Here is a 6,906-nt window from a genome sequence, read left to right as displayed (position 1 = left end):
ACTTAGAGGTTAATTTCTAATGAAATCTGCAGACATTATATCCAAAAAAGACAACAGATTTTTAAATTTTGGATAAATTGATGAGATGAAAAACAACTGGGAATGCTTTGAAGGTCGATATAGACGTTAGCATCTCTGTTAGCAACCCACACATAACCTTACTAATAGGAGTTAATGTCTGCCACCGAAAGACTACTAAATGATTATTCAGAAATAGCACAAAAGTTTGCGAAAAAATAGTGCAAATGGTCTGCAACTAAACGTATCTTATTAATGTAATATTTTCTGATTTGAATTCCCTTCTTCTAATTCTGCATTATTCAGTTTCACAATATTTTGTATTAAAATCTTACCAGTCACTACAAAAGTCTGTGTTAAGAGGATAAACAAAGGAGAGTTTAGCTGGGTGTGAACATAGAACAAGAGGTACACTGGGTTTAACTATCAAAAGTAGGAAGATGTGTTTAAACCCAATATGCAGAAAACTGGGCTTGGTGGTAGAAATGTAAACATTTAATGAATAAACAGGTAAAAACATTGAGACCCATTAAAGTAATAAAGCAGAACCTTAAGTGACTGACAGGAGACGGAACATGACCAAAAACACTGAAAAATACAAAAAAAAATAAAAATCCTCACAGCAACAATAGGACAATAACATTAAATGTAATCAATAATTTCAATAATGGCAATAAAGGTTTTTAAAATATTACAATTTGTGTTAAACTTGATTCATGTTGATTCTTTCTGCACCACAAGGCCAAAATGAAAAAGCCTCAGTGTTAGTTAAATGAAGTATAACTTTCACCTACACAGGTCTCAAAGCTGAGTAGTTATCTATCAGAACTTATTAGAAATATATATATATATATATATATATATATATATATTTTGTTCAGAGGACAGAAAATGTGTGTTTTTGTTGCCCTTTTCTACCTTTGAGCCCCTGCTCCTCAACACATTTTCTAAATTGCTCATTTGAAATTAGGCCTGTTTGGGACCCGTTTCTGTCTGGAGACAAACTGCACAGACAGAGTTAGTAAATTAAAGTCTATTTTATTTTAATTTTTGCAAATATTTGAGTATGATTTTGACAAAAAACAAAATTTAAAGCTTTTTTCCTTTGCAAAAAAACGAATAATTCAATATATCAACTTGAGAAAAAGGTTTTTTCATCACCCATTAATTTTTACGATGGTCCCATATCAGCAAATGATATGACGTAAAAATATTTAAAAGTTTAAAATCCAAATTAATAACACAAAAAAAACCAAATAAACAAACAAAACAAAAATAAGGACATTTACTTCCAGAAAACAAAATGAAATGATGCATAGCAATCAATGAAATAAGAACTTTAATTTTTTTTATAGAAATTCCAGAAACCAACACGTAAAAATGAAATTCGAAAAAAAAATTTCAATCAGCGAACATCAAAATTTTCAAGTTTGTTATCTGGAAATTCATTTTTTGTGATTTTTAAAATGTTTTTTCATTGAGCGACATAAGAAAAAAACTTTTCCTCTTCTCCTTGACTCATTTAAATAAAATAAAATAAAATTCCAAACACATTTTGTTTGTTTTTATTTCATTCGTAGAGGATATGGTACAATGTAACCACGTAATGCAGTTGGTCTTACAGTGTCAGAGGTGGCCGGTGATCATAACACTCAGTTATTGTCCAAGAACAAATAATCATCAAGAATGCATCAAATCAATACCATTGTCACTGTACAGGAAGTAGAATATTTGGATGAGTGGGATAAATGTGCAATCGTTGGGGACAGACATTCGGATAGCTAGTAAGTGTCTGTACATTTTTAATGTACCACATCTATAATGTTTCGTCATATAAATACAATGCAAACAATATACCGTTGAATTTCCTATTGCAAGAAGAGCCACAAGCCACAGTGAATGAATACCAGTAAACATCTACATATATAGGCAAATGAAATATTAACATGTATATTTAACACTTGCAGCAGGCTAATGATTTATATCCGCTTTTTAAATATTTATATATTATTTTTTTTTAAATAAATCCATGTTTTGTGTTTGCTCTCAACGCCCTCAAAAGTTTAAAAATAAAAATAAAAGTTGGTGTAGACCTCCAGACTTTTGGGTCTTACTTATAGATTTGATCCACCCCCTTTCTCCGCCCAAAGAAGTCATTCCTCAAAAATCTTCTGGAACTTTCCATCACATCCACTTCTGGCTAATCATAAACTTTATTTTTGTACATATACGTTACCCTTTTATATTCACATTCCCTTAAAAACATTTAATTTAATCAAACATTTGAAAAAGAAAAGTAGCTGTACATTGATCTAATCTGAATTACTACATTTGATTTTTGTACATTAGATTTACAAAATGTGACAAAAATGTACATTACCATATATCTATATGTATATTATTAACACATAGATCAGAGTTTTAGCGAATCGTTGGAAGCTTGTTGAGATTAAAACAGGAAGTTGTTTTATTTTTCAGAAAATATTTCATATCCTCCTGACTACAAGTTGATTCAACAAAAACTACAATTCCCAGAATTAGTTAAATTAATTCATTTATTCATGCTAGGTTTAGAAATGTCCTCTACGGAGGTTAAATTTGCATTTTTATTTGCATAGTCAGGAGGATATGATCAAAAAATAAGAACATTTTACAGATTTATTTAATACATTTGCAGCCACACCCTTATAGAAATGTGTGATTTTTTTTATTTATTTTTAATCAAATGAACAGATGAGCACTTTTCTGTAAAACACAAACCTCAGGATTGGAGCTCAGAGCTAAAACGCAATTTATATTTTAAAAGGAAGACTAATAGTATTTCATTCAACGCACCACACAACAAGGGAGAAAAGAGCAATTTGTTCACGTCACTCCGGATAAGGCACTTCAAATTGCTCCGTACAATCTGGCGATATACGCTTTCCGTCCTGGGATTTAAAAAAAAAACGAAAGAAAGAAACGTCCCAGTGGAGAAAGAAGTCGCGCTTCACAAGGTTGTCGAGACACCTAACGTGTGAAGTCGTTTCATGTCACGTGTGCTCCGTGAAAGGAGTGTAGCCCTTTGATTAAAGCCGTGTGAACGGGAGCCCGACTAGCTCTGACGGCACGAGTGATGTTTCAGTTCAGGGGTCTGCAACCTTTTCCCACAAAAACCCAGCAGGAGTCGCGTCCCGCCGTTCAAATACTCTTCATTTACTGTGTGTTTTTGTGGCCTTTTTTAGGGTTAGGGGCAGCGTAGGAGATATTGGATCTCGCCCCATGTTAAAACCGAGAAACTGGTTCCAGAATTAAAGTAATAAATATAAGGACACATTTTTTTATTTAATTAAATTATTTTTTAACTTTTACAGCAGTACAGGAAGTTCCTTTCAAAATAAAATTTAAAAAAGGCAAGAATGACGTAACTGATCATCCTTTTTCCTCCTTTAGAATCGACTATAAACATGATAAAATTGGTGTAGAATCCTTTTTTTTGTTTAGATTTGTACAGGTAAATACAAATATATACCTTAAGAAGTCTACCTCTGAGCAGCATATGGGCAAAACTTTATTGAAACTCTAGAAAAAAACAACACAATGTTTCCTTTAAATCATAACTGTGTGGATAAACACATACCGACCATCATCTATCAAAGGAGACGTCGGCGTCTTATTCACGCCATGGAGTGGCGAGCCTACGGCTGAAGGGATTTTGGGAACTCTTGGATCCAACAATTCTGCATAACACTCTCAACTTTTGATGAGCCGTGACGCTGTGGGAACTCTTGTGGCTTCTTGTATCTGGTTGTTGGTCATGTGACTCATTTAATTCAAAAACGTGTTTTCATAGCAGTTTTGCGAAATATGTCAATTTCGATACACCTGAAGAAATTGTATTTTCGATAAATATGATTATTTTTGGAAATTTTCGCGTGTTTATTTGGCAAATTTATTATCACAAATCCAATTTGAATAGTAACAGTCAATGGAAACACAGCTACTATGAGCTTTATGTGCGTATTTTTGCTAAGTTATTTGACAAATTGTGTTTTTTTTATCTTATACAAAGAAAATTAGGTTACACTTTAGATGAGGTGCTGCAAAAAACACTCAATATAATGTTGATAAAGATAATTAATACATTTATTAAGCTTGTAAGCAGTTTGTTAATATGACCTCTAAAGAAAAGTGCCTCATTTTAGATGTTAATGAATCTTACTAAGTATATAAATAAACATAATTTGGCTTTTTGTGCTAATAAATGTCTTACTTACAACCTATAAACACATTAATAATGTTTGTTAATGTGTTAATAAAGCTTGCTAAGGAATCTTATTATAAAGTATTACCGAAAATTAAGATTTTAATTGCACTTCTAAGTATATCTTAGAGAATACAAGAAAAATTCCTTTGGAAAAAGCTTGTATTTCTTACATACAAACTACAATCCCCAAGCTGCTCCACTCGGATGAATCCACTTGCCGACAAATCAATCCGTTAACATCGTCGTTTTCCTCGTCGTGCGGCTCAAATCTATAATTCTGCGCTATTGCTCGCCATTTTTGTTGCATCGCTAATGTTAGATTGGGGGTTGTGAGAGGCTGTAAGCTAGTGTGAGAGTGTGTCAACAAAGGGATGATGGGATATCTGCCGCTCTGCACAAACTATGTTGTAAAAAATGATATAAATTTTAGGGATTTTGGTTAAAATCTACAAGAAAACACTTTTACAATGGATCAAAAAGTAATTGGTTGCTAAAAAAAATAATGAACCAAAGCTTAAACCTAATATTTACTTAAGTTGTTTGCATTTTTTTTTTAAAACCAAAGGGCAACAATGGACGCTCCGGAGCATCAGGTTGCAGACCCCTGTTTTAGATCTATTCCAGGTGAACAGGATTGTGGGTAATATGTTGGAATGAACAATAAAATGGTCTGACGGAGAAAAACAAAGGTTGAAGTTTGTTTGGATGAAATGAGAACAAGGCACGATAAAGACGGTAAACAGAGCAGCGTCGTGCCGTGTTAACAACACATGTCAGCTTTTGTCAGGAGACAGTAAAATTCCTGCAGCAGAACCTTTGGCTGACCCGCCCCGAACGCCGGCGACTTTCTCCAAACATGGAGAATCCGATCCTCCACTTCTGACAGAACCCTTTTCTCTCCCCATTCCTCCCCTGTTCTTCCAGTAACGGTGATGACAAAGGCGCTCATCTGTTTCGCATGTACAAAGCACACCTTGGGGCCATGGGATGGCGTCCTCCGCCGCGTGTGCGGCAGCTGCACGGAACAACACTCTCTTGTTCTCTCCCTCCCGATACAACAACACCTCTTTGTTAGATGAAGTGGTTCACGTTGGTCATACAGGAAGTGCCACGATTTTGCCTTTCCAGGAGGTGATAAACTGCCACTGGTTTTCGTCCGACACCAGCTGGACCGCCGCTCGAGCCGCTCGAGCCGTTCGAGCCGCTCACTCCCGCCGCTGCTACCACTCAAACAACAGCTTAGCTCCGATTACTCAGATGTTTTTGGAAAGCTCTTCGCTCTCGACAGAGATGTGTGACAGATGTCTGACAGAAGTGGCTCCACTTATCAATGTGTCACAAGTTTGGATGTAGAACACAAAGAGACTTCAAAGTCAAACTTTCCCATGAGGCCATGGGACAAAGGCATTTCAACGTCTTACCTATATGTTTTGCAATTTAGATCTGTGTGTTTGTGTGTCAATTTGCCTTGGAAGTTGACAACATGATTAGTTTAGACGTCCAACTTAGCCAAAGAAACACTGAAATATTAGTCCTAAATCACTTGTTTGAGCCCCTTTTTTGGGGGTCTGGAACCCGCTAAAGAAAAACAAAAGTTCTGGGTTGTTGGTCTAAAAAAGAATGACTTGCAAGTGAATCCTGGTGTGATTCACTAGTCAATAGGACTATAAACTGGGATAATTGAAAGAGAAAAACTGCAGCCAAAGGAGCACCTGTTGTAACTAGATGATGGTTTTTGGTAGTTTGTTCCCGCCTTGAGAGTGCAGTGTGAAAGCAGATGAGACTAATTGAAGGTATGATGCTTTTGTTCGTGACTGGTCAGTCAAATCAAGTCGGCCAGATTATCATTATATGGAAGAACCCAAAGACTATTTCAACTATTTGTTCCAGAACTATTGAAAAACCCACATTAATGGAAATTATGTTTGTGGTTTTGATTACATGTTTTTGTGGCATTTTTTCTGACGATGGAGGACACGTTTTAAGAAAATTTAACTTAAAAATGCATTTTGCAGTATTTTTTTTATTACAATACCGGTACCATAACCAGCGGTTGCTACCGGTTCAGGCCCAGTACTGCATCTGGTACCACATCCAGTACTGCGTCCAGTGCTGGTACCCTAACCCTGGACCCGGTTAGTGTCTGGTACCGGTTTGGGTTGGTTCAGCACTATGTCCATTGCCAGGTTAGGGTACCGGGAGGGTACTGGTCCAGTAACCGGGATGCAGAATGCACCAATATCCTAACCCAGTACCGGTACCCTACTCTGGTAGCAGTTTGCATCTGTGGCTGGTTCACGCTGGTACCACGTCTGGTATCACTTTGGGTCTGGTACTGCATCCGGTACTGGGTTAGGGTACCAGTACCAGGTTATAGTACCATGTTCCAAGGACCAGTCTGCGTGCGGTACTGTGGCCGCTACGGCATCCTATGGGTCGCGGACCCTTAATTTTACAAACAAAAAAAAAAAACAACGACTTGGGGAAACCCAAAGGGTCAAAAAGTGACGTGGACGGGTCCTTAACCAGACGTCAAAATGTGACAATTTGAGGTTAAGAATCTGTTGACCTGGCTACAAGCTCCCAGCTCTGAGGTCAGATATGAATTTCTAAAGACTTCTGCAGAAACTATGTTCTAGAAA

The sequence above is a fragment of the Oryzias melastigma genome, linkage group LG23 (genome assembly GCF_002922805.2).
Source record: "Oryzias melastigma strain HK-1 linkage group LG23, ASM292280v2, whole genome shotgun sequence".
In the NCBI taxonomy this organism is placed as follows: Eukaryota; Metazoa; Chordata; class Actinopteri; order Beloniformes; family Adrianichthyidae; genus Oryzias; species Oryzias melastigma.
Note: the sequence above shows the minus strand (reverse complement) of the source record.